Below are 13969 nucleotides of genomic sequence, written 5' to 3'. Positions count from 1 at the left end.
ACAAAGCCAGATTTATTTCTAGGCTTTTTACAGGAAAAAAAAATGTTTGAATAAATTATGTTATATATAGATGTGTGTACATATATTTATAAATATATATGATAGATATATACATATATACATGTATATTTGCAAATACATGTATATATACATATAAATTTAATGTTTCCTTGTACATCATCTTATCTTGAAAATTCAAGATCTGAGGCATTGGGGCATAAAATATGTTTTAAATTTCTAACTACCTAAAATTAAAGAACTTTCCTGAAAAAGATTTACTTTGTATGAGGGACAGGCCCTGGAAATTTTTAGAGTATGAAGATAATAATTATGATATATTTACATAATAGTAGACAATGAAATCTATTATATTTCTAATGCAATTGGTTTTTTTAAGGAAAATTTGTATTGTTTTAATTATTTTTATGTACAGAAAACTCCACAGTGTACATTTAACCCAGTTTCGTGGCCAGTTCTTTAGCCTTTGCCTTTTCGAGCTTGGCAATGCGAGCCACAGACTTGGGACCCAGGACATTGCCTCCCCAGTGACAGCAGATCTCATCATATCTGTCATTGTAATTGGTGCAGATAGCTTCCACCAGCTTAGCCAAAGCACCTTTGTCTTCCAAGTTAACCTGTGTGAACATGACAGCAGTTTATGTCTTCCTGTGGACTAGACATCCCAGTCTTGCCTTCCCCTTGATAATGCAGTAAGGGACTCCCATTTTACGACACAGGGCAGGCAAGAAGACAACCAGCTCAGTGGGATCCATGTCGTATGCAGTCACCACCAGCTGAGCTTTCTTGTTCTCCACTGAGGCAGTGACAGTGTTAACTCCTGCTCGAAGGACAGGTGGTCTCTTAGTGGGGACATCCCCTTTGCCAGCCGCTTTCTTCTCGGCCAGGGCCAACAGCCTCTGCTTCTTCTCTTGCTTTGTCTCTGGTCTATACCTGTGGGCCAGCTTAAGCAGCGGAGTAGCTATTTGGCGTTCCAGGGCCCGGGTGAACTGGTTAATTGCAGGAAGCCCTTTCAGCCGCTTATAGAGGATGGCTCTCTGCCGCTGCAACCTGATAGAGTGGGGCCATTTCACAAAGTGGGTGAGGTCTCTTTTGGGCTGGATGTCCTGTCCAATGCCAAAATTCTTAGGCCTTTTCTCAGACAGGGAATTCGCCACTTTCTTAGCCTCCTGCTTCTTCATGACAGCAGGGGCCGGAGCCACCTTCTTTCCCTTGGCCTTCTTTCCTTTCGGCATCTTGGGTGGCAGGAAGAGGCTGCAATTGGTTTTTATACAAATTTAATATAATTCTGTTTGTTATGTTTTTATGTGCATTGTTGTAAAACAAATTATAATTAAACAAGTCAATCAACATATTTTAGAGGCTGCAATTGGTTTTTATACAAATATCACATAATTCTGTTATGTTTTTATGTGCATTGTTGTAAAACAAATTATAAATTAAGTCAATCAACATTTTAATTCCATGTGATATTGGCAACTACACAAGCTGTTCATTTCTAACTAAAGTTTTTATTATCAAAAGCATATTCTCATGGTAAAAATGCAAAAGCATGAGAATGAATAGAATCAAAAAGTGTATATCCCCTCACTACTATCATTACAATCTAGAAAGATACTACTGAAAAGATTGCATGTCTGTATCCTTCAAGAAATGGTTTACAGAGGTACATATCTATGCACACAGATAATAGGCTGAGAGAGAGAGAGAGAGAGAATGTAGATAGGGAGTTATACAGCTATATGTAAATACACATGTGTACACACACACACAACAAATAGTATAATGGTCTCTGGACATGTATATGAATACATCTATAAATTCTCAGATGTAGAAATCATATTTTAAATTCTAGTAGATATAGTCAGGTCCTCCTTCCCCACAGATAAGTAACGGCTTACTTTCCCACTACAAATACCAAAGTATTAATTTTTTACTCTATTCAACAGTGAACTTTATCAAAATTTAATCCATTGCCACTTTGATAGATAAAATATAGTACCTCTTTGGTACTATTTCAACAGTTTATGTTTTCAACTCCATGTAGAACTTGTGATATTGAAATAAATTGCAGATCCAACAAAGCTGTAAATAGGGACAAATTATTTTTATAATTTTGGAAGTCTTGGATCTTCCTAAGGAGTAACTCAAATCCTAGAAATCATATTAAAAGTTTATTCAATTGGATTTCATTTATATTAAAATCCAACATATATTTTGAGAGTATTTCTAAAATGCCTGTGTTCTTATCTTTGTTAATCTATTCAAAAAGAGTATCAAATTATTATTATTATTTTTTGAGATGGGGTGTCACTCTGTCACCCAGGCTGGAATGCGGGGGCATGATATCTCACAGCAACCCAGGCTCCAGGCTCAAATGATTCTCCCACCTCAGCATCCCAAGTAGCTGGGACTACAGGTGCATGCCACAGCACCCAGCTAGTTTTAGTATTTTTTGTAGAGATAGGGTTTCACAATATAGCCCAGACATAAGCAATCTGCCCACCTCAGTCTCCCAAAGTACTGGGATTATAAGCCACCTTGCCCAGACACAAGAAAGAGTTTCAAATTCTTTTTAAATTGTACTTTAGGTTCTGGATTACATGTGCAGATCATGCAGGACTGTTGCATAGGTACACACATGGCAATATGGTTTACTGCCTCCCCATCTTATTTTAAAATCTGGAAGAAGAACCAGTATGACTAATTATTACTTTTTATTAATGGTCATCTGGGTGACATTTCAATGTCATCTGACAAATTTGCATTGAAATAATGTGGCTTTGTATATGCTATTTGAATAGCTTCAATGCAAATTTGTCAGGATAGTTTTATTATTTTTGTTTGAATAATATTTAATTTTTATATTAATGTAAGGAACAGGGATATCTTCTCTGGATTATTTGAGACCCAAAACAAAGAATATTTGTGTATTAATTTAGCTCTTAATTCTTTCAAGAAAGTTTTAAATGCCATGCACCAAACTTGTTAAATATCTTAGTGTTTCATATCTGTTGCTGATGCAAATGATATATTGTTTCCTTATATTTTCCCAGTTTATTACTTACTATATATTGAAAATCTATTGCACTTTGTATATGAATTTTGTACCCAGCTACCTTATTGAATTACACTATTGATGTTAATTGCTGTGCAAATATTGCTTTCAAGAATGCAATCATATAATCTAAAAATAGCATGTTTTGCTAAGTATTTATTCCCTATTTCTTGTATTTATCTAATGTTGTTATCCAAAAAACTCAGAAAAGCATACGGGTTGTTATCTGTTATCCAGAAAATTCAGAAAAGTAACAAAAAAATGTATTGTTGCTTTACTCATAGCTAGAGTTTTACTAACAAAAAATGATCCCGGTTTTGTTGTGAGATATTTATACTGAGATATATGTAGTTATATCTAACACTTTGAAAGAAATATCAAATTACTGCTATCTCATTAAGAATTTTTTGTTTAATCATATGTCTGCAGGGTACATGCACAGGTTTGATACATGCATATTGTATAATAATTGGGTTTGTGCTTCTAGTAAGCACATTACTCAAATAGTAAACATAGTACCCAATAGGTAGCTTTTCAACCCCTGCACTCTTCCCTGCTTCTTCTGTCTTGTAGTCTGTAGTGTCTGTTGTTTCCATTTTTAGGTCCATGGGTCCCCATTGTTTAGCTTCCACTTATAAATGAAAACATGCCATATTTTATTTTGTTTTTGCATTACTTCACTTAGAATAATAACCTAGAGATGACAAAAAGCACCATTTCATTACTTTTTGTAAATGTGTAGTATTTTGTGGTGCTTTTATACCATATTTTTAAAATCCAATCTACCATTGATGGAAATTCAAATTGATTCTATGCCTTTGTTGATTCAATCACTATTGTGAATAGTGCTGTGTAAAACATATGAGTGCTGTTGTCTTTTGGCAGAAAGGTTTGTTTTCTTTGGGTAGATACATAGTAGTGGGATTTCTGGGTCAAATGGTAGTTCTACTTTTAGTTCTTTGAGAAATCTGCATACTGTTCTTTGTAGGGGTTGTACTAATTTACATTCATATCGACAGGGTATAAGCATACCTATCTCCCACCACCTCACCAACATCTGTTATTTTTTGACTTTCTTAATAACAGCCATTTGAATGGTGTCAGATGGTATCTCATGATTTTGATTTGCATTTCTCTGATGAATACTGATGTTGAACATATTTTTTATATGCTTGTTGACCCCATGTGTTTCTTCTTTGAAGGTGCATTTTCTTTGGAGAAGTGTCTTCTCATGTTCTTTGTCCACTTTTTAATATGGTTATTTGTTTTTTACATGTTGATTTATTTATGTTCCTTATAGACTTTGAATGTTATTCCTTTTCTGGATACATAGTTTGCAAATATAACTTTTGTATTCTGTAGCTTGTCTAATAATTGATGTTTGTTTTGCTATGCAGAAGCTCTTTAAGTACCATTTGTCTATTTTTGTTTTGATATATTTGCATTTGATGTGTTATAAATTCTTTGAGTAGGCCGATATCTAAAGAGATTTTTCTAGGTTTTCTTCTATGATTTTTATAGCTTCAGGTATTACGTTTAAGTCTTTATCCACCTTGAGTCAGTTTTTGTGAGAAGTAGGAGTCTAGTTTTAATCTCCTGCACATGGCTAGTCAGTTTTTTCAGCATCATTTATTGAATAAGGGGACTTTTCTCCCTTATTTATTTATTTATTTATTTTTTTTACCTTGTCCAAGATCAGTTGGTTGTATGTGTGAGTCTTCGTTTCTGGGTTCTTTCTTCTGTTTCATTTATCTGTATGTCAATTTTTGTACCAGTACTATAATGTTTTGGTTGCAATAGTCTTGCATAATAATTTAAAGTCATGTGAAGTGATGCCTCCAGCTTTGTTTTTTTTAGTTCGGATTGCTTTGACTATGTAAGCTTTATAGGAGTGTTACATATTAACTTCAGGGTTATTTTTCCTAATTCTGTGAAAAATGACATTGGTAATTGTATTAAGGTTCTCTAGAGGAAGAGAACTAATAGGATATACACATATATATGTATGTGTGTGTATATAAATATATATATAGTCGTTTATAAATATATAGTTATTTATTGAGTATTATTAACTCACATGATCACAAGGTTCCACAATAGGCCATGTGCAAGCTCAGGGGCAAGGAAGAAAATCCAAGTCTCAAAGCTGAAGAACTTGGAGTCCAAGGTTCAAGGGGAGGCAGCATCCAGCACAGGAGAAAGATGTATGCTGGGAGGCTAAGCCAGTCTAGCCATTTCACATTTTTCTGCCAGCTTTAGATTTGCTGGCAACTGATTAGATGGGCCCCACCCAGATTAAGGGTGGGTCTGCCTTCCCCAGCCTACTGACTCAAATGTTAATCTCTTTTGGCAACACCCTCACAGATACACCCAATATCAATACTTTGCATCCTTCAATCCAATCAAGTTGACATTTAATATTAACCATTACAGTAATTTAGTAAAAATTGTTTTGAATCTCTAGATTGCCCTGGGAGGTATGGTCATTTTAACAATATTGATCTTTCCAAACCATGAGTATGGAAAGTTTTTACAGAGGTGTGTGTCTGTCATCTACTGTTTTTTTCGTTAATGTTTTATAGTTCTCTTTGTAGAGAGATTTCACCAATTTGGTTAAATGTATTCCTAAAGTTTTTATATTTTATGATTATTGTAAATGTGATTAAGTTTTTTATTTGGTTCTCAGCTTGAACATTATTTGTGTATACTGATTTTGTATGTTGATTTTGTATCCTGAAACTTTACTGAATTTATCAGGTAGGATGTCATAGGAGGAATCTTTGGGCTTTCTATGTATAGAATCATGTCATCGGAGACAGATAATTTGACTTCCTCTTTTCCCATTTGAATGACTTTTATTTCTTTCTCTTGCCTGATTTCTTTGGCTGTGACTTTCACTGCTATGTTGAGTAGGAGTGGTGACAGTAGACATCCTTGTTTTGTTCCACTTCTTACGAGAAATGCTTTTAGTCTTTCCCTAGTTAGTGTGATGTTAGCCATGGATGTGTCATGCATGGCTTTTATTATTTTGAGGTGTACTCCTTCAATGCCAGGTTTTTGAGGGTCTTCTTATCACAAAGGGATGTTGGATTTTATTCAATTTTTCTTTTCTGCATCCAATGGGATGATTGCTTTCTTAGTTCTGTTTATGTGGAAAATAGTATTTATTTATTTATTTATTTATTTATTTATTTATTTATTTATATCCCAGGGATAAAGATCACTTAATTGTAACGAATTATCTTTTTTTTTTTTAAATATGCTGCTGCATTTGGTTTGTTAGTATTTCACTGAAGATTTTTGTGTCTATGTTCATCAGGGATACTGGCCTGTAGCTTTCTAGTTTTTAGAGTCCTTACCTGATTTGGGAGTCAGAATTATACTGTTTTCATAGAATTAGAGAAGAATCCTTTGTTCTCAACTTTTTGTTAAACTTTCAGCATGATTGGTGCCAGCTCTTCTTTATACGTCTTGTAGAATTCAGCTGTTAATCCACCTGGTCCAGGGCTTTTTGGAATTGGTATTTTTTTTGTTTTGCTTTCTTTTTAAATACTGCCTCAATTTTACAGCTAATTATTGGTTTGTTCAATCTTAACAGGTTGTGTATTCTCAGGAATGTATCCATTTTCTCTGTTTTCTAGTTTGTAATGCATAGAGATGTTCATTATAATCTCTGAGGATCCTTTGTATTTTTGTGGTATCAACTGTAATGTCACCTTTGTCATTACTTACTGTGCTTATTTAAATCTTCTTTTTTGTTTGATAATCCAACTAGAGGTCTATCGCGTTTTTATATTTTCAGAGAACCACCATTTGTTTCATTGAATCTTTGTATTTTTTTGTCTCAATTTCATTTAGTTCTCCTCTGATCTTTGTTATTTCTCTTCTTCATCTAGCTTTAGACTTGTTTTTTTTTCCTAATTTTCTAGTTCCTTGAGGTGCAACATTAGGTTGTTAATTTTACATCTTTGTATATTTTTGATGTAGGGATTTAATGCTTTGATCTTTCCTTTTAATACCACTTTTGCTCTATCCTAGAGGTTTGGTATGATGTATCTCTATGTTCATCTGTTACTAAAATTTTTTAAATTTCTGCATTAATTTTGTTGTTTACCCAAAAGTCATTTGGGAGCAAGTTTCTTAGTTTCCATGAATTAGTGTAGTTTTGAAAAATTCTCTTACTGTCAATTTCAAATATTATTCCACTGTTGTCCATTAACTTGCTTGATATAATTTTAATTTTTCCAATTTATTAAGACTTGCTTTATAACCAAGCATGTGGTCAATTTGACAGAATGTTACATGCACAGATGATAAAAATGTATATTCTGTGGTTTTTGGATGGAGTATTCTGTTAATGCCTATTAGGTCCATTTTGTCAAAAATCTGGTTTAAGTCCAGTGTTTCTTTATTAATTTTCTAACTGGATAATCTGTCTTGTCCAGTCATTGGTGTGTTGAAGTCACCCAGTCTGTGGCTGTCACACAGTCTGTGGCTGTCTGTCTCTTTTCTTAGTTCTAGTAGTATTTGTTTTATAAATCTGGGTTCTCTAATGTTGGGTGCATATATATTTAGAATAGTTAAATCTTCTTGTTGCATTGAATCCTGTATCTATATGTGAAGCCCTTTTCTTTTTTAATAGCTTTTGGTTTAAAACTGGTTTTACATGTTATAAGAATAGCAATCCATGCTCTTCTGTGTTTTCTATTTGCATGATTGATCTTTCTCTACGTTTTGGTTTGAGTCTGTGATTTAGTTTGAGTCTGATGGGATTTCTTTTATAGGTGATTTGACCCTTTTTTCAGGCTGCCTTCAATATTTTTTCTTTAGTGTTGACTTTGGATAGTCTGATAACTATATGCCTTGGGGACCATCATCTTCTATGGTGCTTCACGGGTGTTCTCACAGGTGTCATTTTACATGAGATGGATTTCTTGAATGAAACAGAAGATTGAGTCTTGTAATGTTTTTGGATCTTTTAAATGAAGTATGTAGGCTATTTATATTCAAACATAATATTGATATGTAAAGTATTATTTCTGTCATGATGTTGTTAGCTAGTTTCTTTGTAGTCACAATTACATAATTATTTTATAGAATCTGTGAGCTTTGTATTCATGTGTGCTTTAATGGTAGCACATATCATTCTTTCATTTCCATCAGAATTTCTTTGAGCATTTCTTTCAGGAGAAGTCTGGTGTTGATATATTCCATTGGTGTTTGCTTATCTGGGAAATACTTTATTTATTTTACCTTTATAAAGCTTCATTTCACAGGGCATTAAATTACTGGCTGGCATTTTTTTATTTTATGAAGGCTAAAAATAGGCAACCGCCATCTCTTCTGACTTATACTTTCTGTTGAGAAGCCTACAGTTAGTCTGATGGGATTTCTTTTATAGGTGATTTGATACTTTTCTCAAGCTGCCTTCAATATTTTTTCTTTAGTGTTGACTTTGGATAGTCTGATAACTATATGCCTTGGGACCATCATCTTCTATGGTGTTTCATAGGTGTTCTCTGAATTTATCATATCTGTATGTGAACTTTTCTAGCAAGATTAGAGAAAGTTTCCTCAATTATTTCCCCAAATATATTTTCCAAGTTGCTCACGTTTTTAAAACTCTCTTAGAAATGCCAATAAGTCTAGGTTTGGTTACTTTACATAATTCAAAATTTCTCAAAATCTTCATTCATTGTTATTTTTTAATTTATCTGAATGGTTTGAGAAACCTGCCTTGAAGCTATGCAATTATTTCTTCTGCTTAGTCTAGTCTACTGTTAAAGCTTATGATTGTATTTCAAAACTTTTCTAGTAAAATTTTCAATTCTAGTTGGGGGACTGGCAAGATGGCCGAATAGAAACAGCTCCTATCTGCAGCCCCCAATGAGCTTAACACAGAAGACAGGTAATTTCTGCATTTCCAACTGAGGTACCTGGCTTATCTAACTGGGACTGGTTAGACACTAGCTGTAGGCAACTAAGGGTGAGCCAAAGCAGGGTGGTGCATTGTCTCACCCATGAAGTGCAAGGGGTGGAGGAACTTCCTCCCTAGCCAAGGGAAGCCATGAGGGTCTGTGCCATGAGCAAAGGTGAATTCCAGCCCAGACACTATGCTTTTCCCATGTTCTTTGCAACCCACACACCAAGGGATTCCCTCAGGTGGCTACATCACCAGGGCCCTGGGTTTCCAGCACAAAACTGGGCAACTGTTTGGGCAGACACTGAGCCAGATGCAAGAGGTTTTATTTATTTTTTTTTTCATATCCCAGTAGTGCCTGAAATGCCAGTGAGACAGTACTGATCACTCACCCAGAAAGGGGGCTGAAGCCAGGGTTCCAAGTGGTCTAGCTCAGCAGATCCAATCCCCACAGATCCCAATAAGCAAACATTTACTGGCTTAATTCTCTTGCTGCCAGCACAGCAGTCTGAAGTTGACCTGCGATGTTCAAGCTTGGTAGTAGAAGGGGTGTGCGTCATTACTGAGGCTTGAGTACGTGGTTTTCCCCTCACATTGTAAACAAAGCCACCAGGAAGTTTAAACTGGGTGGAGCCCAGTTTAACTGGGCAGTGCATCTCTGAACGAAAGGCAGCAGCCCCAGTCAGGAACTTGTAGATCAAACTCACATCTCCCTTGGACATTTTACCTGGGGGAAGGGGCGGCTGTAGGTACAGCTTCAGCAGACCTCAACATTCCTGCCTGCCAGCTCTAAAGAGAGAAGCAGATCTCCCACCCCAGTGCTCGCTCAAGCTCTGCTAAGGAAAAGACTGCCTCCTCAAGCGGGTCCCTGACCCCTGTGCCTCCTAACTGGAGGACATCTCCCAACAAGGGTCAACAGACACCTCATACAGGAGAGCTCTGGCTGGCATCTGGCAGGTGCCCTTCTGGGATGAAGACCTCAGAAGAAGAAACAGGCAGCAATCTTTGTGGTTCTGCAGCCTCGCTGGTAATATGCAGGCAAACAGGGTTTGGAGTGGACCTCCAGCAAACTAAAGCAGACCTCAGCAGAGGGACCTATTAGAAGGAAAACTAACAAACAGCAAGAAATAGCATCAACATCAGCAAAAGGACATCTACACAACAGCCCCACTCAAAGGTCACCAACATCAACAACTAAAGGTAGATAAATCCACTAAGATGAGGAAAAACTAGCACAAAAAGGCAAAAATTCCAAAACCCAGAGCACTTCTTCTCCTCCAAAGGATCACAACTCCTCACCAGCAAGGGAACAAAACTGGACAGAGAATTAATTTGATGAACTGTCAGAAGTAGGCTTCAGAAGGTGAGTAATAACAAACTCCTCTGAGCTGGAGGAGTATGTTTTAACCCAATGCAAGGAAGCTAAGAATCTTGAAAAAAAGGTTAGAGGAATTGATAACTAGAATAATCAGTTTAGAGAAGAACACAAATGACCTGATGGAGCTGAAAAACACAGCATGAGAACTTTGTGAAGCACACAGAAGTATCAATAGTCAAATAGACCAAACGAAAGAATATCAGAAACTGAAGATCAACTTAATAAAGTGTGAAGACAAGATTTGAGTAAAAAGAATGAAAAAGAATGAACAAAGCCTCCAAGAAATATTGGACTATGTGAAAAAACCATACTTATGAAGGTTTACACTCTTCAGGATATTATCCAAGGGAGCTTTCCCAACCCAGCAAGACAGGCCAACATTCAAATTCAGGAAATACAGAAAACACCACAAAGTTACACCTCAAGAAGAGTAACCCCAAGGCACATAATTGTTAGATTCACCAAGGTTGAAATGAGGGGAAAAAATGTTAAGGGCAGCCAGAGAGAAAGATCAAGTTACTCAAAAAGGGAAGCCAATCATTCTAACAGTGGATCTCTCTGCAGAAACCCCAAAAGCCAGAAGAGAATGGGGACCAATATTCAACATTCTTAAAGAAACTAATTTTCAACCCAGAATTTTATATCCAGTCAACCTAAGCTTCATAAGCAAAGGAGAAATAAGATTCTTTATAGACAAGCAAATGCTGAGAGATTTTGTCACCACCAGTCCTGTCTTACAAGAGCTCCTTCAATAAGCACTAAACATGGAAAAGAAAAACTGGTACCAGCCACTGCAAAAACACACCAAATTTTAAAGACCACCAACACTGTGAAGAAACTGCATCAACTAACAGGCAAAATAACCAGCTAGCATCATAATGGCAAGATTCCATTCATATATAATAATATTAAACTTAAATGTAAACAGGATAAATGCACCAATTAAAAGACACAGACTGGCAAACTGGAAAAATGGTAAAGACCCATTGGTGTGCTATATTCAGGAGACCCATCTCACATGCAAAGAAACACATAGGCTCAAAAGAGATCGAGAAACATTTACCAACAACAAAAAAAAAAAGGAAAGCAAAAAAAACCAGAGGCTGCAATCCTAGTCTCTGATAAAACAGGCTTTAAACAAACAAATGTCAAAAAAGACAAAGAAGGGCATTACATAACAGTAAAGGGATCAATATAACAAGAAGAGCTAACTATCCTAAATATATATGTACCCAATACAGGAGCACTCAGATTCATAAAGCAAGTTCTTAGAGACCTACAAAGAGACATAGAGTCCCACACAATAATAGCGGCAGACTTTAACATCCCATTGTCAATGTTATACAGATCAATGAGACAGAAAATTAACAAGGATATTCAGAACTTAAACTCAGGTCTGGACCAAGTGGACCTAATAGACACCTACAGAAATCTCCATCCCAAATCAACAGAATATACATTCTGCTCAGCACCACATTGCACTTATTATAAAATTGACCACATAATTGGAAGTAAATCATGCCTCTGCAAATGCAAAACAATGATAGTCATGACAAAAATTCTCTCAGAACACAGTGCAATAAAATTGGAACTGAGGATTAAGAAACTTACTCAAAACCCAACAGCTACATGGAAACTGAACAACCTGCTCCTGAATGACTACTGGGTAAATAATGAAATTAAGGCAGAAATAAAGAAGTTATTTGAAATAAATGAGAACAAAGACACAGTGTAAAAAGAATCTCTGGGACGCAGTTAAAGCAGTGTTTAGAGGGAAATTTATGGCACTGAATGACTACAGTAGAAAGCGGGAAAGATCTAAAATCGACACCTTAACATCACAATTAAAAACTAGAGAAGCAAGAGCAAACAAATTAAAAAACTAGCAGGAGACAAGAAATGACTAAGATCAAAGCAGAACTGAAGGAGATAGACACAAAAACATCCCTTCATAAAACTCATGAACCCAGTAGATTGATTTTGAAAAGATTAACAAAATAGGTAGACCTCTAGCCTGACTAATAAAAAAGAAAATAGGGAAGAGAGAACAATCAAATAAACACAACAAAAAATGATAAAGGGGATATTGTCACTGATCCTACAGAGATACCATCAGTGAACACTATAAGCACTTCTATGCAAATAAACTAGAAAATCTAGAAGAAATGAATAAATTCCTGGACACATACGCCATCCCAAGACTAAACCAGGAAGAAGTCAAATCCCTGAATAGACCAATAATAAGCTTTGAAATTGAGGCAGTAATTAATAGCCTAAGAACCAAAAAAGAAGCCTAGGTACAGACAGATTCACAGCCAAATTCTACCAGTGGTACAAAGAGGAGTTGGTGGCATTCCTTCTGAAAACCTGGAAGACACATAACAACAAAAAAAGAAAAGAAAAGAAAATTTTAGGCCAATATCTGTGATGATCCTCAATAAAATACTGGCAAATCAAATTCAGCAGCATATCAAAAAGGTTATCCACCACCATCAAGTTGGCTTCATCTCTGGGATACAAGGCTGGTTCAGCATTCGCAAATCAATAAACATAATCCATCACATAAACAGAACCAATGACAAAACCACATGATTATCTCAATAGATGCAGAAAAGGCCTTTGATAAAATTCAATACCCCTTCATGTTAAAAACTCCCAATAAACAAGGTATTGATGGACTGTATGTCAAAGAATGCTATTTATGACAAATCCTCAGCCAATATCATACTGAATGGGCAAAATCTGGAAGCATTCCCTTTGATAACTGGCACAAGAGTAGGATGCCCTCTCTCACCACTCATATTCAACATAGTATTGGTAGTTCTGGCCAGGGCAATCAGGCAAGAGCAAGAAATAAAGGGTATTCAAACAAAAAGAGAAGAAGTCAAATTGTCTCTGTTTGCAGATGACATAAACAAATGGAAAAACATTCCATACTCGTGGATAGGAAGAATCAATATCATAAAAATGGTCATAATGCCCAAAGTAATTTATAAATTCAATGCTATCCCCATCAAGCTACCATTGGCTTTCTTCACAGAAGTAGAAAAACTACCTTAAATTTCATGGAACCAATAAAGAGCTCATATCGCCAAGATAATCCTAAGCAAAAAGAACAAGCTCGAGGCATCATGCTACCTGACATCAAACTATACTACAAAGCTACAGTAACCAAAACAGCATGTTGCTGGTACCAAAAGAGACATGTAGACCAATGGAACAGAACAGAGGCCTCAGAAATAACACCACACATCTACCGCCATCTGATCATTAACAAACCTGACAAAAACAAGCAATGGGGAAAGGATTACCTACTTAATAAATGGTGTTGAGAAAAATGGCTAGATCCAGGACAATTCTCTGCATTACCAGACAGAGAGTTTGGTTTTCTTCCCTTAATTTCTCCCAGACCAACAGAGTCTCTTTCTGTTCTGAGCCACTTAAGTCTGGAAGTAGAGTGATACAAACACTCCTGTGGCTACACCCCTGGGACTGTACTGGTTCTTGCTCAAGTCCTGCTTTAACTGCTCCCTGGCTACTTCCTATGTTTTCTTAAAGCCTTAGGGCTCTACATTCAGCATGTGGCAATGCTAGC

General features: G+C 36.1%; 1 pseudogene; it reads right to left on the bottom strand.

Annotated features, from left to right (window-relative positions):
• Positions 1-392: 392 nt before the first annotated feature.
• On the bottom strand, positions 393-1267 carry LOC100385085 (large ribosomal subunit protein eL8 pseudogene; annotated as a pseudogene).
• Positions 1268-13969: the final 12702 nt, after the last annotated feature.

The sequence above is a fragment of the Callithrix jacchus genome, chromosome X (genome assembly GCF_049354715.1).
Source record: "Callithrix jacchus isolate 240 chromosome X, calJac240_pri, whole genome shotgun sequence".
Taxonomy (NCBI): Eukaryota; Metazoa; Chordata; class Mammalia; order Primates; family Cebidae; genus Callithrix; species Callithrix jacchus.
The sequence above is the reverse complement of the archived record's forward strand: the minus strand, read 5'-3'. Positions and strand labels throughout refer to the sequence as shown.